Genomic DNA, 25,333 nt, shown 5'->3' with positions numbered 1-25,333 from the left:
ATATATATAATATACTGTTCTTCAGCTAGGATGAATAATTTAGAGCTGACTGGTTTCAAATTAAAGGAAGATACAATTACCTATTGGTCTGTTGTTAAACCTTATCTATTTGGTGATGTGAATTAGGAGTCAAGAAACTGCTTTACAAAAATGACATGTGTTTTACACACAAGTTACCTGTGATGCTTCATATATTGTTTTTACCCAAAGCAAATACAGATTTTACTTAATTGACTCCTTATTTAATATAAGGCAACAATAAAAATTCTTTCCTGTGTCCTTGTGTCCTTCCTCCTCTTCACAATTTCTCCATGGCTTTTTATTGCTGTTAACCCCACTGTTTCTCAGTTCCCAGAGGCCTTTATTAAATGGCTCCTCCTTACTCATCCTGTCCATCCTGCTGCCTGGTGGCCCAGTCTTGAGGATTCTCTCTCAATTCCTTGAATATATGCTTTTTCCTTTGCCTCTAGTTCCTTATGTTTCTGTTGAAGAAGTCTTCCTTGCCTCTTTATTCTTCAGATCTTCAGCATCGCTTCTGTGGACTCAGATTAGGTTTTAATCCTCTAGATCAGATTGTGTGCCTTAGACTCCTCCCATGTGGCACTGCCATGCTTTGTTGTGGGTGCTTGACACGGTACATTCTCTTTAAATGTCTTATGGATAAGTGGGTATATGAAATAAAAGTTCTAGGGACTATTGGGGGGGGTACCAGGGATTGAACTCGGGTCCTTGGGCTTGCAAGGCAGGCCACCGAACCACTGAGCTAAATCCCGTATTGAACTCGGGTCCTTGGGCTTGCAAGGCAGGCCACCGAACCACTGAGCTAAATCCCTGGCCCTTTAGGGACTATTAAGTAGGTCAAAATGGAAAGTGTTCATTGAACTTTGAAATAAATAACTTTAGTGAGCAGTGAGTGTAACATCAGAAGAAAATGAGTGTACCATGAATTTGTATATATCAAAAACTGCTGACATTTTATGGAAAATGAAATCCAGTGGCCATGGTTTTTATAGTTTGTCCTCACATCAAAGAAAGCCCAGGGCCTGGGCATATATTCCTGTCTCTGGGGGTTGGGATTCTCCAAGTAGAATAATTCGGGAGGAAAGTCCTGATAACTGAAAAATATGTCTTAGATGCACTTGTCACAAGCATTGCACTTGGGGAGGAACAGGTTTCCTTCAGGAGGGTCAGGGGAGCCTTCATGGAAGCAGTGATGACTGCAGCTGGCCTGGGAGCTTAAAAGACTTGCAGTTGGAGGAGGAAGCACCATGCCAACTTAGCTCATTTTAGGAGCATGGTTCGTTCCTCATCTGCCAAGTGAGGTAAGAAGGTCTTTTTAAGCTGTTCATATTCTTTGATTCTAGATAGACTACAGTGTTGTGAGAAATGCAAGACTTGAGCATTCAAAAAGTATAAACTGTGCATGGTGGTGCACTCCTGTAATCCTGGCACTCATCAGGCTGAGGCGGGAAGATTGCCACAAGTTTGAGGCCAGCCCAGACTACATAGTGAGACCTTGTCTCCAATAACCAAAATAATAACGATGATGATAAAAAGCAGTGTAGCACAACAGTAAGAATGAAAAGTTCTTACTGCATTTTTAACTACCTTGCAAGACATTTCAAAATCAATACTGCTTTTATTTATAAAAACATACACATCTTCGTTGCTCCAGTTAAATATTACTTAGAATTATGCTGTGTTGTTGATCAGTTACAAAGTGCATGCATCTATATCCTTGAATCTTCAACAGCACAATGTACTTGACATAACAGATACTGGTATTACAAAGGCTGATCAAAAAATACAGTGTGTTTAAATTTTTTAGAATCAATTGTAGTAAAAGACATTGCTATCACTTTGTTTCACAATATTTCCCCTTACTTGAACACTTACCCCATCATCCTTGCCACTTTTATTTATTGTATTGTATTGTATTGTATTGGAGACAGGGTCTTGCCATGTAATTCTGGTTGGCCTCAAACTCACTATATAATCAAACTAGCCTAGAATCTGTGGCAGTCCTGCTTCAGCCTCCAGAGTGCCGGGATTATAGGCATGCAGGATCATTCTGCAGTATTTCTGGAAATCCTCTGTCCTGAGTGTCCTTATAAGCTGTGATCAGAAATAGTGACTGCTGCAGCCTAGTGCTATCCAGTGGAAAGGCAGGCTCATAAACACATAACGCTGTGTCCTGATCCCCCTTGTTTAATAGATCTCCGCCGTATGATTTCTGGCTCTTCCCCCAAATGACCATCAAGTAAAGGTTTTTAATTGATTCAGGACATCGAAGCAGTCATGACAGCACAACTAAAGACACAGAAGGTGTCCAGAGCTGCTTCAGAAAATGGCAAGAACAATGGGATGTGTTCAAAATGAGGCAGAGTATTCTGAAGGGGATTAACGGCAATGTGCCTTTTCGTGTAATAAATTTTTAAATTTTAAATATTCTTTTTTATCAGATCTCAAATTTAGAATCAGTTTAAAGTGTCTTCACTCTGGTCTCTTAAGTAGTTCAAGATACTCAGTTGTCATTTCCCACTTTGCCTATTTTTAAAGGAAACTTCTCTGTCAGAGTAACTATCCTTTTTCATATCACCCTCTTATTTCTCATGGTGCTTACTTTCCAAACACCATGGTTCATTCTCTTATACAGTATTTGACTTCCATTTAATCCGTGGAAATAAATGGGCTACCCATCAGAGAGCAAGTGCATTTGAGCAATAAAGGAAGAGAATTCATAACACAAAGAACTTGGCTTTACTGTGAACTTTTAAAATTAGCTGTGTTTATATTGACTATCAACAACTTAAAAATTTTACAGGCTAATGAGTAGGTCTTTTCAATGTCACTTTTCCATTGAGTTTATTACATTATTTGACTTAAACAGAAGTCAGGAAGTTGGTTTTTTTTTGTTTTGTTTTGTTTTTTTACAGCTGCAGTAATATAAATGCATCGACATTATCACAGGAGTTTGCATATAATTCACTCTCACTTTTCTCCTGGTGCTGGTATAAAACACCTGAGACCTTCAATTTAAAGGAAGCATGGTTTAGCCAGTCATGATGGCTCATGCCCATGATTTCAGCATTCTGGGAGGCAAAGGCCAGTGTGGGTAACTTAGCAAGACCCTGTCTCATAATAAAGGGCTGGGGATGTAGCTCAATAGGAAGGCCCTGGGTTCAACCCCCATTACTGAAAGGAAGAGGAGAGAGGAGGGGCAGGGGGAGTTGTTTAATTTGGTTCACAGTTTCAGTGCATGACAGTGGCTAGGAAGCAGACAAGAATAGCACCCTAGAGGAAGGGGCCAGGGACCACATATAGAGCCCAAGATAATGCCTCCATGACCACCCAGAAATGGGCTTTACTGAGCCCCAGGCAGCTCTCGCGAGCCAGTCAGTATAAAAATGCATTTTAACTGTCACGTCTCAAAGCACCATTCAAAAGTACCACAAGAAGCTGGGCATGAAGTGCACGCCTGTTCTCCCTGGTACTTGGGAAGCTGAGGTGGGAAGACCATGTGAACTTAGCAGTTTGAGAGCAGCCTGGGCAACACAGTGAGACTCTATCTCAAAACAAAAATTTGTGTGTGGTGGCGCGCATCTGTAATTCTAGCACTCAGGAGACTGAAGCAAGAGGATTGGCTGGAGTTTGTGACCGACCCTGGGCTATATAGTGAGTTCAAGACCAGCCTGTACTAAATAGTGAAACCCTGTCTCAAAAAATGAATGTATAAGCAAATAACAAATTGCAAAGCAAAAACCTTAAGTATGTCCATTCTGCTCATAACAAAAATTCTGCCTTCCAAAGGAGAAATATATGAAGTTATCATTATGACCACATTAGTTGAGCCTTACCATATTAGTTTGCTCAGGCCGCTGTAAGAAAATAGGACTGACTAGGTGGCTGAAACATTTATTTTCTCACTGCTAGTGGCTGAAATACTCAGATCGAGGCTGGCAGACAGTGCCTATTTCTGGTAAGGACTGGCTTGCAAACAGCAGCCTTCTCTCCATCCTCAGATGACAGAGCAAGCTTCTGGAGGCCCTCAGCATGTGACCTTATTTCAAAGTAAGAGTGTTCACAGATGTAATGAGGTTAAGAATCTTGAGATAAAATCACCATGGATTTTCCAGGTTGGACCTAGCTCTAATGATAAGTGCCTTTGTGAAAGACGAAAGACAAAGATAGATGAGAAGGTGAAGATGCAGGAGGAAAAGATGCAGGCAGATTGAAGTTATGCAGCCAACAGAAGGTGAGACAGTTAAGACTGTCCTCTAAGCCCTTTGGAAGGAGTATGGCCCTACACTTTGATTCCACAATCAAGGACTCCTTGTCTCTAGAATTGTGAGAAAAGCAATTTCTGTTCAAGTTTGTGGTAATGTGCTTGGCAGCCCTAGTAAACTAACTAATAGTGTGTGTACATACTAACAAAAACTAAACTCAATGGGTTATATTACAGTAGTCCCTGCTTTTCCAGGGGGCACAGAATACATACCAAGACCCCCAGTGGATGTCTGGAACTGTGGACAGGACCAAATCCTACATACACATTACAGTGGTACTTTGGACCATCATTAAGTAAAGTTACCTGAACACATCCAGGGCAGCACAGAGTGGGAATTTGAAAGATTTCATCATGCTGCTCAAAACTGTGCAATCATCCAGAATGGTTTTGAACTCTATATAGCTAGACCAGGATACCCTTGAACTTGTAATTCTCTTGCCTTAGTCTCCCAAATGCTATATTACAGGCATGCACCACCTCACCCAGCTAAAATTTTGTTTAGTTTTTCTAGACTGTGATTGACAGCAGATAAGTGAAATCTTTGGAAAGTAAAACTACATATAAGGCAGGACTAGTGCACTATCAAAGTAGCTTACAGAGCAAAGACTACTTACCAGGATTAAAATCATTTCACAATGATAGCAGGGTCAGTTTGTTAAGTAAACATTAAGAACCCTAATGAGTTTTCACTAATTACAGCTCAAAGATACATGAAACAAAAATTGAAATAACAGGAAGTATAACAGTTAAGCTTGTCAGTTTGATTAGCTAGGGACTCCCTATGGGATTAATAAAGCGTACTTCAGATTGTGTCTGTGTGGAGCATGGAGGTGTGACTTTAAAGTCCATATTTGGCCTCTGGACCCTTACCTGCACTGCTTCCCAGCCACCATGAATTAAGTAGCTTTGTTCCTTTCCTCCTTCCCCACTCCCTCCATCTCTTGGTCCCCTTCCTATTTGCAAAAGATCTCACTGTTTCTTATTGCTTGTGTTTTATTTTATTTTTAAATTATACTTTGGACTTCTCATCTGAAGTTACATGATATTTAAGCTTGAGTGTCTGATTTCACTTAACATTATGATCCCAAGATGCATATATCCCTGCCCCTCAAAGAAAAATGAGGCTTTAACTCAATGTAAAAGCCCTGAGCTCAGTCCCCATTACCACAAAAAAAAATTTTTTTGAGAAAAAAAGACCTTACATATTACAACTTTTGAGATGTGAAAGCTGTGCTTAAGAGAAGTTTACAGCCTTAAATCCCTATATGGAAAGGTCTCACAATCATTACTCTAACCTATTTTAGGATATGTATTTGAAAAAGATGAGCAAGCTAAAAAAACAAGCAAAAAGGAGAAAATAAGGAATAGAGTAGAAATCAATGAAATAGAGAACAAAAAAAATGGAGAAAAGCAAGCCAAAAAGCTAGTTCTTTGAAAAGATGAACCAAAAAAAAAATTTTTTTTTGGTACTGGGGATCGAACTCGGGTCCTTGTGCTTGCGAGGCAGGTGCCAGAACCACGGAGCCAAATCCCCGGCCCAAGATGAACAAAATTGACAAAATTTTTGCTAGATTAATGAAAAAAAGTCAAGTTTCTAGAATCAAATGAAAGGATATTACTATTGACTTTATAAAATAAAAAAAGACTCCTAAGGAATACTATAAATAACTGGATGCCAACAAACAGGTTGTTATAGGCTGAACTGTGTCTCCCAAAATTTCTATATTTAAGCTCCAATGTGAATGTATTAGGAGCCACAGCCTTTAAAGAGGCAATTAAATTTAAATCAGGGGAGAGCATGAATCTTTATGAATGCTGTCCCTCCAAGAATGAGAAGAAAAAAAGAAAAAGAAATACCACAGGTGTGTGCACAGGAAAATGGCCGTCTGCAAGCCAGGATGCCAGGAACTCCCTCCTTTGGGTTAGAGGATCTTCTGTAAGGTGGACACTACTGTATCTATTTTTCACATGGCCTCTTGAACCTGTGTCTGGTGGTCAGGAATGAAAGTGCAACATTTCACATGTAAGAGGGAACAAGTACCTCCTTGTGCTATGATCAGCAATTCCAAGGCCATGTGGTTTTGTAAAATTAAGTTTTTCATTTGGGAAGTTTCATCTATGAGCAACATCAGACTTTGGCATGTGATATTCAGGCCTGCACCATACGTACAGCAGGAGCTGTAACCTGCCCAACATCATCAATGCCATTGGATAGATCCATCCCTTTAGTATGGTGCCAGCTATGGTGCCCTTTAGTATGCCAGCTGTGATACACAGCATTGCAGTTGTGGAGTGTGTCTGTAATGGTGGGCCTGACAGTACCTTTAATATGGAGGAACCTACCCAGTGCACAGGGAGCTTTCGCCAACCCGTGGTGGCACGGACCCATAGTGCTTCTGTGATGAGCCAGTGGGTGGGCACTGCACCTGTGTGCTTATGGCCTTCCCACCAAGTGTTTGTATCATCTATCAGTAACATGTAGTTACACAGCTCAGGTATCTGTCCTGCTGTTCGGTTCTCCACTGATGTGATTACCTGTTGAGTACAAAGTGGGCTGACATCTAGCAATGTTACTTGATTCCCCGTCATCTACCCCCAGCCATAGCATATCACAGGCCCCACTCCCTGTGCGGTGGTTGTGTTTCTTCAGATCAGTGCCTCAACAGCCTGGCATTGTTGGTCCCAGACAGAGCTGGTCTGATCTTGCTGCTGCCAATCAGTCCAACTGAGCAGGGACACCGGTGCATTTCTAGTTCAGTGCACATTCAACAGTATGATTGCTGGTACACACAGCAAATGTGTGCCCAGCAGACAGTGCCGTTGGCTTGACTTATCCTGGTTGAAAGAACAAGGCAGAAAGAGAAACCATCAAGGGAGGATGCATGTTTATTCTGTGATAGGATTGTGGCCAGGATCATTTTAGCCCCTGGCTTAGAATACCAGACCTAAATTTTCAATTTCACCAGGGGTAAGGGGTTGGAGCTATGTCCACCCTGCCATCCCTCCTCCTCCAGGGAATGGGCCCGGCAGTCACAGTGTCACTTCCCTTTAGATGGCGGACCAAGAATGAAGAGCATACTGAGGCCTTCAGGGGCCATGTTGAAATCCAAGGCTGTACGTCTGTAGCATGTGGTGGTCCTTCCCCCCAGGGTTCCAAGAGGAACACCTAATGTCCCATAAAGAAGACTGTGGGCCACACACATGTCCATAGATAGTCCCTGGCTGGATAGGCTCCATTGTGGGAAGGAGTAAAGCCCCTTTTATCACCTTGGGACCTTGCTCTGTTGGTTGAATACACAGATGAGTTGGTTACGTTTTTAGCAGTTGATCCAAGGGGCTATCACCCGTACACCAGGGCTGGTCATTGAGCAGTTTGAACAACCTGAGGTAAGACCCACATCCACCCGATGAACTTTGGAGCCAAGTAGGCCAATTTAGTTTTTAAGAGCCCGTTATAGCTCTCAATTATACCAGCTGTTTGCGGCCAGTAGGGCACATGGAAGTACCAAGTAGTATCATTGTGTTTGGCCAACTGTTGTACCTGAGTCCCTGTAAAATGGGTTCCCTGGTCAGACGCTATCTCATGGTTACAATGGTTGTAGGCAACCATTGTAATGCCTTTATGGTATGGGCTTGGTCAGTAGAGGGCACGGGGTAGGCAGTAGTCAGAGCATATTTGTGTCCCTGCAAGAGAGGCAGGGGCCCAATATAATCTACCTGCCATTGTAGCGGGTAGGGTGCCCATGGTATTGCCCCCAATTGTGTTGCACCCTTTTCCTCCAAGGAGCCAGATAAGTGTACCCGGGGCACACTTTCCCTGCTACTCATGACTCCACAGGAGTCAGGTCCAGGTTCTAACATTGTACTACAGTTTGCATGGTGTGGGGTACTACATGTCCCAGTTTCTTGTGGAATCGAGGTGCCCCTGCCAAGGGGAGCCCTTGGAGGACAACTACACTTGTCAAGGTATCTGCTAAATCATTTACTGGTGAGAGGAGAGACCTATGTCTGGACATACAGTACATGACATGTGTTATTGTTTGGCCATGCTCCCCTAAGTCTGAAAGCCACAGGGGTCAGTGCCCTGTCAATCTTGGGCCACCCCAGTCAGTAACCAAAGCATCAGCCCCCAGAATGTGGCCCAACTATCTGTGTAAACATGCAGGGGGCCCTCTTCGTGTATTACAAGTAACCATCCTGCCTGCAACTCTATCCATTCGTTCAACTTGCTTGTTCCGATTTTAAACCAAAGGGTTTCCTTATTGGACTAGACAGTGACTGCCATCCATTGTGGGGTTGTGCCATGGCTGGATCCATCAGTTACCAGCCCTGAGCCAGAGGTCCCTCTTTTTCTTCCATGTAGGGGCTAGGTGTCATGACCTGCAGTCTGTCAGCCTTTGCAGTCTCCTGTGCCATGTTCATAACGGATCCCAAAACTTGCCAATTTGGCCGCTAATGAGCTGGCTGAAAACGAGGCCCTCTGTTGTAAGTACATCCCCCCAGAGCATGGGGTGAGGGCCTGGGCTATCCCATTCCTGGGACTAGACATCCATGTACAAACCTAGCCCTGTGTTGGATATCTCATCTAGCATATAGCACTGCTATATGTTTCTTCATCAAGGAATATCAGCTTTTAGCTCCTTTTTGCAACTGGGACCAAAACACAATAGAGTGTTTCTGGGTTTTTTTGTTTGTTTTTGTTTTTCTCATAGACCCCAGCCAAAGCTAACACCATCTACACTAACAAGGTAAAAGGCAAGGTCGGGTCAATGACTTGGAGAGTTTGTACTTGTGGGACTGCCCTCTCTTGAGTCCTGAAAAGCAGCTTCTGCTGTGTCCCATGTCCCATCCTTACAGGTCATCTGGTACTGAGGGTGCAACCAGGTAGCTAGGAGTGGTATGAAAATCTGCCAGAAACTTAGCAAGTCCACATAAGCTTGTAACTGGTTTGTCTGGGGTAGGTCTGAATCTTATCAGTGATTACATTGGGGATTACTTTTGTCTTACCCAACCAGCTAACACTCAACAATCTGACAGACAAGCCAGGTCCTTGGACCTTGTCTTTGTCGATGGCCCACCCCCAGGACAGTAAATCTTTTTTCAGATTGTGCAGGGCAGCTTTCAAATCTGTAAGGCAGTTAGAGGTTAACATGATATTGATGGAATAGAACAAAGATACAGAGTGTGGCTCAGTCCAGGTGTTCGAGTCCTGGGCCACCAGGCCTGGACACAGAGTTGGGCTATGCACATAGCCTTGTGGCAACCCCTGGGAGGTCCACTGCCTGCCCTTCTAGGTGAAGGCAAATTGATCCTATCCATGATAGCAAAGGGAAAGAAGGTACTGGCCGGTTCCACCACATAAGTCTTGACCCAGTGTCAGGGTGAGACAATCCAGCAAGTCTGTAGTATTAGGTACTGCTGTGTGCAGCAGGAGAGTCACTTTGTGAATTCCCAGTAACGTACAGTCATTTGTCACTTTCCATCCGGCTTTGCATGGGCCACATCGGGGAACTGAAAGAGCTCTCTGTGGGGCTCATCACCCCTACCTCTTCCAACTTCAAGACAGTCTGTCCTATTTCCTCACGGCAGACCTTGGGGAGCCAGCCCACTCTGAGCTTTCCCCACCCAGGCTTGATACTGGAGCAGCTAGAGGGCTCTTGCCTCTAGTAGGCAAGGAGGCCCCACTCTGGCTCCTCTTACCTTTAGTCAACGGCGGGTACAAGCAAAGTAACACAAGATTCATCTACTCAGTCTCACTGAGGACCAGGTCAGTGGAGCTTCTTAGACGGCCATGATGAAAGTTGACGTGCAGCTATTACAGGCTTAAAATGTGGTATGTGTGAAAATGGAATGGCCTGTGTTTGATGTAAGTCTAGGGGTGATAAAAATAATAAATAATTATACATAAATATAAGCAATACATAATTTATATGTAATAAAAGAATAAAATTTTATGTTTTTGCAGCATATATTTTTCTTTTAATTGTCTTTTGGTCCTCTTTGTATTCCTTTTTTTTTTTTCCTTGAAACATATATATAGTATACATTTTAATCTTAAAGGAAACATCTTTTTTTAAGTCAGAGAACAATAGAATCTCCATCAAGTGGAAGTGAGAGCTTTGTTGAAATAAAGCCATGACATGAATAATTTTTTTTTTTTACATATTAAGACTACAAAAATGTGGTTTAACTACACTGCATCCAGTTGGAAAGGTTTTGTTATTGGGTTGAGAACTGCTTATTCTCAACATTGAAGTCACCATCTAACTTAAAGCCCACTCATTGTTTACATAGTTATATATGCTATTAATGTACATGCCTTAAGCGCCATGTATATGTGTTTTATTCAAGAAAACAGATGATTAGCTAAGGGAGCATAATTTACTATTTCTTCACTGCCTATAAATACATCATCTCCCCATTACTGCTCATCATAAACACTTTTATTTTTTGGCTAACTGGAAAAGAGTATTTATAACTTATTACCTAGTTTATTAAGCACCCACTGTATAGAAGGTGCTCTGCTTTTGAGATATGTAAAGCAATAAAACCTAAGATAAAAATCCAGGCATGGGGGCACAGGCCTGTAGTCCCAGCACTCTGAGAGGCTGAGGCAGGAGGATGGCCTATGCAACTTGGCAACTTGGTGAGAACACGTCTCAAAAACAAAAGCTGAGTATGTAGCTCAGTGTTAAGGTCCTGGGTTCAATCTCCAGTAATATATACACAGAAACAAACAAAACTAAGATGAAGACGGGCCAAGACTGATTATTAACTGGTACAAGCACAAATGATTTTGTATGCTAGGACCATGTTTTTCACTGGGTAAAAGAGGACACATTCCTGGGCCTGTTGAATAACTGGGGACCCAAAAAGCAACAAAAAAGAATGGAATTTTTAAGCACTTAATATGCACTGAACAATTTAATAAACATACATGTTAATACCCCTTCAATATAATATTTAATTTCATAACAAATCCATAAGGTAGGTAATATCCAACTTTATAGATGAGGAAACTAGAGAAATTAAGTAAACAGCCTAATGCTACACAATGCAACCAAAATATACTGTGAATATTTAGATTTTTAAAAATTTTTTATTATAATAAGTGACACATTCATTGTCTTTAACCCCTTCAAAATACTCCTCGTTGTTTTGAACACTTATTCCATCCTTCTTGCTACTTTCTGAAGCAGTTCATCCACTTTATTCACTGGAGCTGGCACCATGCAATTTCTGGCTCTTTACCAAAATGACCATCGGAGACAAACCTTTTTAACCGACTCAGGACATGGAGTTAGCCGAAACAGTGTGACCAAAGGCCCTGATGAAAAAAATAAATTTCAAAATTGCTTCAGAAAATAGCAAGAACCATGGGACGCGTCTCTGAGGCAAGGGGATGTATTTTGAGGGCAGTTAATGACGTATCTTTTACAGTAATAAAGTTAAAATTTTTTTAAGCATTCACTGTATTTTTCCATCATACATCATATACAGTACAGGTGGGATTTGAGTGGAAGTCTTGTGACTCCACAGCTCACGTTCCTAATGATAAAGGCAAGGTCCTTTATTTAATGTTAGAACACGACTGAACAAATAATGGACATTTCTTCAAATTGTGAGTTCTTAGCATTGAGTGAGCTTGAGAATCTATGACATGAAACGTTATTAACAATAACGTATCTCTGGAGATACATTTTAAATTTATGATGATCAAATGCTTTTTGTTTTTTGTTTGTTTTTGGTTTTCTTTGAGACAAGGTCTCGCTATGTAGTCCAGCTTGGACTTGAACTTAATGTGTAGCTTAGACTGGCCTCAAACTTGCAGCAGTCCTCCCGCCTCAGCCTCCTTAGTGCTGGGATTACAGGTATGTGCTACCACACCCAGCAATCTTTATTTTTTAAAGACAGGGTCTCAGTATATAGTCCATGCTGTCCTCAAACTCTCAACCCTGCTGGGGATTTAGCTCAGTGGTGCTGCACCTGCCTGGAAAGTATTCCCAGTACAAAAACAAAACAAAACAAAAAAACTCAATCCTTCTGCCTCAGCTTCCTCAGGCAGGAAGAATTACTGGAGTGTGCCAACACACCCAGCCAAACTCTTCTTATTAGAAATCTTATTCAACCAAGACCTGTCATCCCAATAATGAATGTAACTGTACTGTACATCTAAAATGTACCAATAAACTCAGTGAGGAAAAAAAAAATCTTATTCAACAGAATAAACGTGATCAAGTCAGGCATGGTGTCGCAAGCTTGTAATTCAAGTACTTGGGAAGCTGAGGCAGGAAGTTCACCGTGAGTTCCAGGCTAGCTGAGGGCACACAGTGAGTTCAAAGCCAGCCTAAACTACATAGGGAGACCCTGCCTCAAAAAACCAAAACTAGGCCAGGGATTTAGCTCAGTGCTTCTGCTGCCTGCCTTGGAAGAGGAAGGTTCTAAGTTCAATCCCCAGTATATATAAAAAAAAGTAAATAAATGTGATAAAAAATTGTAATATGTCCTAAAGTCATCTCTCAAATATCACCATACTGAGCACACATATTTCAAAGTTTTCACTACACATTGCTATTGATAGGTTTTTAAGGCAAAAAGCTCACAAAATACTGTTTTTTGTGAAGCTCTAATTCAGGTACCATAAAATTCACCTTTGAATGTTCAACTTGGTTGCTTTTGATATGTTTACTAGGTTTCACAATTATTGCCACTAATTACCAAACATTTTCGTCATCCTAGAAAGAAATTGTGTGTCCGTTAGCAATGATTAACCAATGTCCCTCTCCCCTCTGTCCCTGGGCACCACTGTCTACCTTCTAGCTCCCTGGGCCTGTGCGTCCAGACATTTCATACAGACAGTAGAACGTACATGTGTGGTCTTTCACAGCTGGCTTCTTAGCGTAACATTTTAAAAATTTACCCATCTAGTACCCTGTATCGGTGCTTAATTCAATGATTTGATTAAATATTCTTCTGTATAGATATACCACATTTTGTTTATCTGTTCATCAGTTTGCTCGTACTTTTTAGTTATTATAAAATATTGCTTTGAATATTTTTTTACAAGCTTTGGACATGTTCTTTCCATTCTCTTGGGCATAAATCTTGGCCTAGATGTTTGTCTCATAAGATAGCTCTTTTTCTTTTTTGTTTTTTTGAGGCAAGGCCTTGCTGTGTAGTTCAGGCTGTCCTTAAACTCACTATGTAGCCCAGCCTGGCCTCAAACTCTCAGTGATCCTCCTGCCTCAGCCTCCTGAGTGCTGTGATTACAGGCATGCACCACCACATGCAGCTCTATAAGATAACTCTAAGTTTGTGCGAAACTGCCAAAGTGTTTTACAAAGTGGCTGCTCTACTTTATATCCCCACCATCAATTCATGAGGGTCCCAGTTTCTTCCCATCCTCACCTACAAGTATTGTTCTAAAATATATTTTAAGTTGGCATATTTTCTTAGCATAGAGAGACCTTATCAAAACTATTGTTCAAAACATATTACAATGCTACAGTCGTCAAAACAATATAATGCTGGTGTAAAGACAGACACACAGACAATGGAACAGACTAGAGAGCTCAGACATACATCCTTAGCTGGGTGTGGTGGTGCATTCCTGTAATCCTAGCACTTGGGAGGCTGAGGCAGGAGGACTGCCATGTATCCAGGCTGGGTTACATAGTGAGACCCTGTCTCAAAAAAACAAAACAAAACAAAGCAAAAACCCCGCCACAAAACAATAACAAAAAAGAAATCCTTAAAGCCAGGCATGGTGGCACACATCTGTGATTCTAGCACTCTGGGGACTGAGACAGAAAGATCACAAGTTTGAGCCTAGCCTAGGTAATTTTGCAATTTAGTGAGATTCTGTATCAAAAAAGAAAATTTTAAAGGTCATTGCTATAGCTTAATGCAAAGGCCCTGGGTTTTAATTCTAGTACCAGAGAAAAGCCTCAAATATATGATTGGGGGGGGTCTAGCAATTAAACCCATGGCCTTTGCATTAAGCTACATCCCAAGCTCTTTTTAAAATTTGTATTATTTTGAGATGATATAGAAGAGAGATAATTCCCTATCTGATGTGTTGGGTTTGTGTTCCCCAAAGTAAAAAAATGAATTCCAAGCAACAGTGAGGGTTAAGCATAGGAAAGATGGGGGAGAGGGAGTGAGGAGAGGGAGGGAGGGAGGATGCACTCAGGAGTGGAGTGCAGGTGTGCAAAGGAATAAGACACAACTGGAAGCCAAGGAACGTGAAATAGGAGTCGTACCTGAGACACAGGAGGAGGTCCCACCCAGGTAGGTCACTGCCGAGGTCATCTCTCCAAGAATGTTTGATAGGGCACAGTCACGAGGTGGACACAATGTGGGTCCAACTATAGTCAACCAATAAGATTACAAGTGTAGCCATTTAGCTAGCATTGGTCCAATAGTGAAGCAGGGCACACAGCGAAGACACAAAGATGACATCGTTAACCTTGGTCAGTAATCTATAGTCTTACTCCTGTCTTTAGTCTCACTAGTCTAGTCTTTGTCAGTGGGAGAGGATGGACCACCCCTAGTGAGATACTGTTCTAATTCTTCTGGAAATCCCATAAGGGTAGGACCAATTACAGTATAATCTCAAACTTCCATTTTTCCCTTGGAGAAATATGGAAATCTGGCCATTGTGACTTTATTTTTTTTTAGAAGCAAAATATTTATTGGTACATTTTAGGTATCCATAATGATAATATTCATCATAGGGAATTTGTACCAGTATATATCGCTTCTCCTTTTCCCATTCCCCCTCCCTTCAATGCCTCTTCCCTTCCTTCCTTACAAAAGCTTTGTTTCCATCTCTTCCTATTCTTTCCTTTTCTCCTTGTCCCTTTTCCCCTCCCCCTCTTGTTTCCTTCTCATTTTTTCCCATTTCCCGATATCTACTATACATTTTAGTCCTTATTTTCACTTTCAGTTTCTTACGCCAGAGAAACAGTGCAGTATTTAAACATGGGCTTCTGATTTATTTCACTTAAGAGTATGGTCTCAACCCTTTAAAACCTAAATAAGATCTGGGTTCAGCCAGAGCAAAGCAAGTAGGAAATGAGTTTGGAATTCTGCTAAGAAAAACCACTAATATTTAGATCCATGACAGTATACACATGTATAAGTCTGATCATATGCTAGATATAAATAGTGAGCAGTAGTATTTATGAATGCTAAGATGATTTAAATTCCCATCTTTAAGAACTTAGCATGTGTCTATATTTATAAAACCTGAATCCTGTTTTGTTCTATGGTTTGCTATGTATCACCCAGCAATAGGATGCCCTCCAAAACGTTCACTAACCCACTAGCCTAATGGCTAAATTTTTGTACATGTGTGTGCACTTGTATATGTAGCACTTTTTTCAACTTGACATACATTATTTCATACATTAAAAAATATTTTATGTGGGGGGAAAAAGTATGGTCTCAAGGTGTGTCCATTTAGCTATAAATGTCTGGGGCTCACCCACTTTAAGGCAGGGAAGTGGGGAGGGGGCGAAGGGAGGGCATGGGAATGGGGAAAAAAATAACCAAGACCTTTCATGTAAAGGTACAAGATCCCAAGGATGAATGTAACTGTACTGTATACCTGAAATGCATCAGTAAATGTAATGGGAAAAAAACACCCCAAATCTTCTTTACCCACTTGTCAACTGCTAGGCATTTGGGCTGTTTCCAAAATTGAGCTATTACAAACTGTTCTGCTACAACCACGGATGTGCATATATATTCCTGTGGTATGATGCTTTCATTCTTTCATGGAAGATTCCAAGAAGGGAAATAGCTAGATCGAATGGAACCCCTAGTTTTAGTCTATGAGGAATCTCCACACTGATTTCCACAGTGGCTGCCTCCGTCTGCACTCCCACCAACAGTGGAGAAGGGTTTCTTTTGCCCCACTGACCTGTCAGCATTTATTATTGCATGATTTTCTCAATAGCAGCCATTCTTTCAGGAGCAAGATGAAATCTCAGCATGGTTTCCATTTGCATCTCTTGAATGACCAGTGATGTTGAACATTTTTTCCATATAATTTATCCATTTTCTTATAACCTCTTTGATCTCTTTTTTTTCAGAGTGCTGCAGTTTTCAATGTGGAGGTCTTTTGCTTCCTACGTTAGATTGAGAATGCTACTGATTTTGGAGTGTTGACTTTGTATCCAGTTATGCTACTGAACTTGGTTATTAAAACTAGAAGTCTTTTGGTGGAAGTTTTTGGGATTATCTATGTAGAGTATCATGTCATCTGCAATAATGATAACGTCTTCCCTTCCTATCCTTATTTCTTTATTTCTTTCTCTTGTTTAACTGCTGTGGATAATGTTTCCAGAACTATATTGAATAAGAGTAGTGACAGTGGACACTCTTATCTTGTTTCTGAATTTAGAGTGAAAGCTTTCAGTTTTTGACCATCTAGTATGATGTTGGTTGCTGGTTTGTCATAGATGACTTTTATAAGATTGAGGTGAAGACCATGTATTCCAATTTTTTTTATCATGAATGGGTGTTGGACTTTGTCAAATGCTTTTTCTGCATCTGTTGAGATGACCATCTGGTTTTTGTTCTTGGCTCTATTAATGTAGTGTATTACATTTTTTGATGTATATATGTTAAAGTATCCCTGCATCCCTGTGTTGAATCCTACTTGGTCATGGTGTATAACTTTCTTGATGACTTGCTGCATTCGGTTTGTCAGTATCTTATTGAGAATTTTTGCATCTATGTTCATTAAGGAGATTGGCCTGTAGTTTTCTTTTTTGGTTGGATCTTTCTCTGGTTTTGGTATCAGGGAAATACTTGGCTTCCAGAAATGAATTTTGGAATATTGCTTCCCTTTCAATTTTATTAAACAGTTTGAGAAGTAGTGGCTTTAGTCTCTAAGGTTTTTGTGGAATTCAGTAGTCAGTCCATCAGGGCTTGGGCTTTTTTTGTTGTTGGTAGGTTTTTAATCACATCTTCAATTTCATTGATTGTATTGATTTAGAATTTTTATATGTCCTTGGTTCAGCTTTGGTAATTCATATGTGCTGAGGAATCTGTCCATTTCTTCTGTGTTTTCCATCTTACTTGAATACAAGTTCTCCAACTAGGTATTGATGATCTTCTGGATTTCTGCAGATCTGTTGTGATTCACCTTTTTCATTCCTAATTGCAAGGACTTGAGTCTTTCCTTTTTTGATAAGGTTAGTTAAGGGTTTGTCAATTTTATTTAATCTTGTATAGAGCCAACTCTGATTCATTGATTCTTTGTATTGTTTTCTTAGTCTCCATTGCATTATCTTCTGCTCTGACCTTTATAATTTCCTCCCTTGTATGAGCTTTCGGCTTGACTTGCTCTTCTTTTTCTACATATATGAGATTTAACATTAAGTTGTTTATTTGAGCTCATTCTCTTTTTCTGTTGTGGGTATTCATGGCTATAAATTTCCCTCGTAGGACCACTTTCATTACATCCCATAAGTTCCCATATGTAGCAATGGCATTATCTTTTCTTTCTTTCTTTTTTTTTTTTCAGTATCAGGGATCAAACTCTGGACCTTGCACTTGTGAGGCAGGTGGTGGAAGTACTCAGCTAAATCCCCGGCCCTGGTATTATCGTTTAATTATAGAAACTATCTAATTTCTTCTTTAATTCATCTGTGACCCATTGGTTGTTCAGGAGGTGTTGTTTATTTTCCATGTGTTTATGTATTCTTGTGGTTTCTTCTGTAATTGATTTCCAATTTCATTGTGAAATGGTTTGATATGCATGGGATAATTTCAATTCCTTTGCTTTTACTTAAGCATGTTGTATGTACTAATATGTGATCTGTTTTGGAGAATGTCCTGTGTGCAGCTGAGAAGAATGTGTATTCTGATGCTGTAGGATGGAACATTCTGTAGACTTCTACTAAGCTCATTTGTTCAAAAGTTTGGTTTGGTTCTAATATTTCATTGTTGGTTTTTTGTCTAGTTGATCTGTCTATTTGTGACAGTGGAGTACTGAGGTCCCCCGTTACATTTGTAATAGTGCTTATTTGATTTTTCATGTCTATTAATATTTGTTTTATATAGTTGGGTACACTGGTATTTGGTGCATATATATTTATGATTGTTATCTCTTCCTCTTGGATTGTTTCCTTTACAGGATGTAGTGACCTTCCTTGTCTCTCTTAATCAGTCTTGGCTTGCAATCCACTTTGTCTGCAAATAGAATAGCTACTTCCCTGGTTTATTTCCAGCTTCCTCTCACGTGGAGTATAGTTTTCCATCCTTTGACTTTCAGCCTATTAATTTCTTTTGAATTAAACATGTTTCTTGTATGTAGCATATCTTGCTTCTTGATTCATTCTGCTAGTCTGTTTCTTTTGATTAGTGAATTGAGACATTAAAACTGGTAAGTACTGACTTATCCTTGTTATGTTATTTTCTTGTTGTGGGCTCCCTTTTTTCTTCCTCTGTTTAATTTCTTGCCTTGCCTGGTAGGTTCATTCTATTAGCATTCATGGACTTGTAGTCCTTGTTATCTCTTTCTAGAATATCCTTCTGAACATTTTGGAGTGCTGGTTTTAAGCTCATTAATTTATTCAAGTGTTATTTGTCATGGAAATATCTTATTTCTCCATGAATTCTGAAAGATTTTTCAGGGTTTATTAATCTGGGTTGCAGGTTGTTTTCTTTCAGGGCTTGAAATACTTTACTCCAAGATCTCCTTGACTTGAGGGTTTGTGTTGAAAAGTCTCTTATGATTCTTATGGTCTTTCCTTTAAAGGTTATTTGTTTCTTTTCTCTAACAGCTTTTAATATTCTGATCTTGCATTGGATTTCTGGAACCTTGACTATTAAATCCCTTGGGGAAGTTTTTTTTTTTTTAATCATGGCTAATTGGAATTCTATATGCCTCACTCGTCAAATTCTTTTTTTTTTTTATTAATTTCACTGATACATTTAAGGTATAAAATATAATGATATTCATCATTGGAAATTTGAACCTTTACATAATCCATCTTTGTTCTTATTTTTTCCCCATTACCTCCCTTCAACCCCTCCACCCCTCCATATCTACAAGGACTTTGTTTCTATTTTTTTCTTTTTCTCATATTAATTCCATTCCCTTCTTTCTCTTTCCTTACCCCTCCCACTTCCCCTTCCCCTGTGCACCTTTTCTTCCTATTTCATATTATCTGTTATACATCTTAGTCCTTATTTACACTTTGTTTCTCACACTCGAGAAGCTATTTGGTATTTACACATGTGTATTATTTATTTGTATGTCAAATTATTTTCCTTGTTTGTGAAGTTTTCTGCCATTTCTTCTGTGAACAGATTTCTTTTACATAATTTGCAGTATCACCTTCTTTTTCATAGACTCTGATCTATCTTATGTTATTCTTCTTTGCATCATCTAGCAGCTGCTGAATTGATTTCTCATAGTCCCTTGCTATTTTTAAGACATCTTTCTTTTCATGATTGATAACTGCAATCCTGTCTTCTATATCTGATATTCCATCCTTACATTGGTTCATTCTGCTGCATATACTGTCAATGGAATTTTGAAACTCCTGGATATTTGAATCTATTTCATGGATTCCATTTCTTTCCTATGCTGGGTATTCATGGTTTCCATCATTTTCCTGAGCTTCTCTATTGTTTCATCTGTATCTGCTCTAGTCACTAAGCAAGTCTTTCATTATGGACACCATTTCTGTAGTTATCTGAGACATGACTTCAACTTTGATTGTTTTCTAGAAACTTATTCATCTGCCTTGTGACTTCCATTGTTACCACGTCAGAGAATCCAAGTGGATGACTTATAGACTGTTCCACCTCATTGTCCCCTGGGTCTGCCTTAGGTGAGTTGAAATTTTGGGGGACTTGCATCTTGTTTAGGTGTCTTCTCATTTTCTTTTTTTGTTTGTTTGTTTAATGAATGGGTTGATACTTTTAAATTGCTTATAGCAAGTAGCTTTATCAGAAGTATTTAGATCCCATTGGTAATGACTACTTCTCAGAGATGTCTTCCAGGTATAGCTGGCTTTTGTAATTTGAATTTGTTAGAAGATGCTATTCTCTTCAATTTATTGAGGATGCAAAGTTTCTGCCCACTTGGTTCTCTGAAAGTGTCCTATAGTATTTTTTAAGATCCTTGGATAATCTCAGTCTTGTTATACCAGGAAGGACAACTGCTTAGCACAATTATGTCACCTTGCCTAAAGCAGTACAATCAGCAATAACAATAGCATGAAACACAGCCTAGAAAATGACAAACTGTGGCAACTGCTAATTTTCCACCTTTAACCATATGAACTAGGTCTGTGGTTATATAACAAACTCTAAAACCAGAAAATTGAATGCATGAAATAAGCACTTAAAGGGCCAGGGGTTTGTCTCAGTGGTTCTGTTGCCTGCCTCACAAGCACAACAGCCTGAGTTCAATTCCTGATACAGGAAAAAAAACAAAAAAAAATTTAAAAAGAAATAAGCCCTTAATATGGAATTTTACCCTTTGGAGAGAAGATTTAATAGGGATGGGGGGCAGAGAAACAGAAAAGAGGAAGAGATTAGAAGTAAGGTTGGAGGACAAAGGAAGATCACACAAACTTTGGGAAACTGGTGAAGAGAGGACAGGAGGGAAAGAGAGAAGGAAGAAATAAAAATAACAACAGAACAACAAAAAACCCCCAAAACTGTGTTCACACTCATATTAAAACAAGAACAAATAATCACGATACAATAAATTTTTAAAAACCCCAAAACTAGAAAAGAGTCAAATGAAAAACTATGTACAGTTCAAGGTGTGTCTCTGCTGTCACTGGTAGACAGTGTGGGGAGACAAAGTCCAGATCTGAGTTGATTAATCCCAGCAAGCCAACTGTAGCTTTATAGTGGGGTAGTAATTAATGTTAGCAAGCCTGAACAATTATTTCCACTGAAGTTTAGTCTGGTTTTTGGTTGTGAGGCTAGAACCATATTTGTTGAGCCTGAAATGGTCTGTGTGCCTCCTCCAACTTGAACTCCACAGCCTCCATGACAGCAGGAGCCACTAGCTGGAGTTGGCCTGTAGCTTTTCTGAGTTCTAAGCTCAGGCCCCTCTCCAAGAAGGCTACCTACCAGTCAGTCACCCTCTCCTGGGGGATGTCCAAACCCAAATAACTCACCAGCCGCTGCAGTTTGCTTCATCGACTGCTCTATTGGGCCATCACTGTGCATCCTCAGGTTTGAACTGCCCTGCCAGCTCAGCAAGTCCAGGCTCACAGAGAAAGTGCCACTGCCTGCCACCTCCCTCTTCTTCACTGAAGTCTCTTTGCTCTCCCCATGGGAGAGCAATTCTCAGATCCTTCCTGAGTCCCGGGGACCCTCTTCCTATTCTTCTCCTCCTCATGCCACTATATTCTAGTGTTAGGATGCCAAATCTTGGAGAGGCTCTTTCTAGGCTACTAACTACTCTGCCACCTTCCTGGAAGTCCTCCATTGTGACTTTGATGTTAAGGTCTTGCCTTCTTTAGATATGCCTCCACCCACAATTTTGATGTGTTTTCATCTTCTGCAGGGACTCCACTGAAGGTACAGCCGTGTCTGACTACCTATTAATTTCTATCTAACTTAGCTGCCTATAATAGAGACAGGGACTCACTAAATCACTAAGTTACTCAGGCTGGGCTTCACTATGTAATCCTTCTGCCTCAGCTTCCCAAGGTGCTAGGATTACAGATATATATCATCATGCCCAGTTTTATGGCCTAATGATTTTTGACAAGAGTGCCAAGATGACACTATGAAGAAATTAATGCCACCTAAATAGTGTCTGGAAAATCAGATATCCAAACACCTTATATCATGTACAAAAAATTAACTCAAAATGGATTAATGACCTAAAAATATGGCTTAAAATTGTAAAACTGGATTAAATCATATTATTCTGCTATAAAGAAAGATAGTCTTGAGTCATTTGTAGAAAATAGATGCAACTTGAGACCAAGATGCTAACTGAAAAAATCAGACACACAAGCTTAGATATTTCATGGTTTCTCTTATATGAGAAACCCAAAGTATACATAAAAAGCAAAATAAAACATAGATAATAGGAAGTAGGGATGTAGATCCTTCTCAAAGGGGAAGGAGATCAAGAGATTGAAGTAGGAAGGAAGGAGTGGGGGGACAGGATGAAAAATGAAAGTAAGATGTTCCAACTCCAAGTAAGGAATGTAAACATTATGTACTGCAAACATGTACAAAAAAAGAAAGGAAGAGGATCAAGAGATAAGTAGAATGGGAAGTAGGGAAGAGAAAGAGAACGAAAAAAGGAATTAAGATGTGTTATGTATGTGTGCTAGTTTCCCACAAGGAAAGTAAACATTATATATTACAACATGTACTCATAAATCAAAAAGAAAAAAAAACTAGAAGAAGTCATAAGGGGAAAGCTTCATGTCACCTAGCAAAGAATTCTTAGATTAACACCAAAGCACAGGCAACATGAGAAATGCAGCTACATCAAACTTACTTCTGCACATCGAAGAAAACAAGAGGGAAAAGTCAACCCTGTAGGGAGGCTTGTAACTTGTAATTATAAAATATGCAGTGAGAGAAAATAATCGCATGACATAAATCTGCTAAATTATACATCTGGAAAATGTCCAAAATATATAAAGAACTCCTACAATTCAATAATAAAGGAAGTAACCCAATCTAAAATGGGCAAAGAATCTGAATACAGTGCTTTTCCAAAGAAGATAGATGAATGGCCAACAAATATAAGAAAAGAACGCAACATCACCAATCACCAAGGAATAAAGAAAGGAAAACAAAAAGTGTTAGCAGTGATGCAGAAAAATAAGGACCCTGTGTGTTGCTGATGGGAATGTAAATAGCTTGACCACTATGAAAAATAGAGGTTTCTCAAAAGACTAAGGACAGAATGACATATGTTTCAGGAATCTCATCTATGAGTATACATCCAAAAGCTATGAAAAGAGAATTAGTGTTATCATTTTCAGTGCTGGCAACTGAGCCCTGGGGCCTTGCACATAGTAAGCAAGTATTCTACCTCTGAACTACACTGCCAGCCCTTAAAAGGGAATCTTGACGGGTTATTTGCACACCGATATTAACTGCAGCATTATTCACAACTAAAAGGTGCCGGCAGCTCAGATGTCTATTGATAGATGAATGGATAAAGAAAATGTGATAATCCATACAACCGAAAATTATTATGCAGTCTTAGAAAAAAAAAGAGGGGGGAACAGCTGGAGATGTAGTCAAGCTGTAGTTTCAGAAGGTGGCGGCACAAGGATTACTTGAGCCCAGGACTTCAAAGCCAGCCTGGGAGACATAGCAAGACCCTATCTGGGGCTGGTGGTATAGCTCAGAGTTAGAGCTCCTATCTGGCAAACATAAAGCCCTACGTTGGATTCCTAAGCACCAGCAAAAAAAAAAAAAAAGAAGAAGAAAAAGACATTTTCACTCATCACTGGTTTATACTGCTAGAGAAAACAGAAGTGTGTGTATGTGTGTGTGTGTGTGCGTCTGTTTAGTAGATTTAGAATTGTGCCAGAACCAACTGGTGAATCATAAACTTTCTGTTCTGTTTTTTACCTGATGACTGGCTCAAACAAGTTTGATCTTAGACCAGTTTAGATCAAGTGAAATTCTTCCCATATGCTAAGCATAGTACAAACTTGACACATCTGTTTCAGAAATAACCAATGAGAGTGACTTTGAGCATTCTGTAAGTGGAGGAAAAAAAAAACACTGCAAAAATTACAACCGGGGTGAATGCTGCTGGTACGTTTTATAATCATGGTGGGGAGAGAAAGAAAGAATGAAAACAAAAGGCTGAAGGTTCTGCGGTTGTGCACTGATTAATCAGAAAGTAATGAAAGAAATTTCCTTTCTCATTATGAACTGTTTGTGATAACTTGCTAGTTGTGAGAGCATTTTACAGCAATTTTTAGCGGTTCCTAAATATTAAACTCATAAAAGTACAAAGCTGACATACACTGTGTGGGTTTTTTCTTTTTTCCTTTCCCCCCCCCCAGTATAGAGGATGTAACCTAGGATCTTGGTGATGCTAAGCAAACTCTACCCTAGCCAAAAGTTGATATTTTTAAAGCTCTACAGCAGTCGTCTCCAGTGTCTCATCCATTAAACATGGGCCCCTAGGGTCACAGAGCTTTACTGTGTACTGTCTGAAACAATAAATTATAGGCGCTCTTCCCAATAAGCTAAGAAATGAACTTCCACTTAACCACCATGCCAATGTATATACCAGGTCACACAAGCAACCTCCAAGAAGACATTTATTAGATTGCAGAATCCCCAAACCCGAAAAAAGGCAAAAATCTGCCAATTATTGGTCTTCGACGGCTCATCCTTTCAGAGGTACCTGACCTGGATCCCCGGGTTCTCTGTCACAACTTCCCAAGTAACTAAAGGGCACCAACAGCTCCAGCTCTTTATCCCTGCCTTCGCTTCACCCCTTTCCACTGCAAACTGCCTCTACTTAACTGACTAAATTACCCGGGAATCAACAGATTTCCTTGGCAGCCAGCCCTAGTCTTTCGCTGCTGCCTCCTATGACCTCTAGTTATTCTTCTCCTGGGTTTGATAAGAATTTGTTCTTTCCAGGGAGGGGTACATGAAAAACTCGATGCATTTAGTACTATGATATAATTTTAAGCACTTGTGTTCCAGGTCAAACTACTAAGCGCTGAATGCGGATTGGTTCGTGCACTGCTCAAATCAAACTCCGGGAAGCGTGTACTAGTGCCACCTCGCGTCTCAGGTGAGGACAATGAGCCACAGGCCGCTCAGCATTTGCGGGGTCCCAGACCTAATCCACCAAGAGACCTGCTTCGGTTCAGGTGGTCCGAGCCCCAGCCGCCTGAGTGCCTGCGCCTACTCGCAGGCCCCACCCAGGGAAATATTTCTTACCCGGCCACAGAGCACAGCGAGCGCCCGGGGAATTTGGAGCTACGCTGCCGCAGGCTACACGTGGCTTCAGAAGACACGTGACCGCGTGGGGCGGGGCAAGGGGCGGGCCTG

General features: G+C 40.3%; 1 long non-coding RNA gene across 1 annotated transcript; it reads right to left on the bottom strand.

Annotated features, from left to right (window-relative positions):
* Positions 1–11,568: 11,568 nt before the first annotated feature.
* LOC104854211 lies at positions 11,569–25,298 on the bottom strand. Its single transcript, XR_778025.3, has 3 exons — positions 25,223–25,298; positions 14,551–14,655; positions 11,569–11,615 (listed from the first exon to the last, which is right to left on the bottom strand). It is a non-coding gene; the product is annotated as an uncharacterized LOC104854211 (long non-coding RNA).
* Between the last annotated feature and the right edge of the window lie 35 nt (positions 25,299–25,333).

This window comes from Fukomys damarensis, unplaced genomic scaffold (assembly GCF_012274545.1).
Source record: "Fukomys damarensis isolate Sample0158 unplaced genomic scaffold, DMR_v1.0_HiC HiC_scaffold_27, whole genome shotgun sequence".
Taxonomy (NCBI): Eukaryota; Metazoa; Chordata; class Mammalia; order Rodentia; family Bathyergidae; genus Fukomys; species Fukomys damarensis.
The sequence above is the reverse complement of the archived record's forward strand: the minus strand, read 5'-3'. Positions and strand labels throughout refer to the sequence as shown.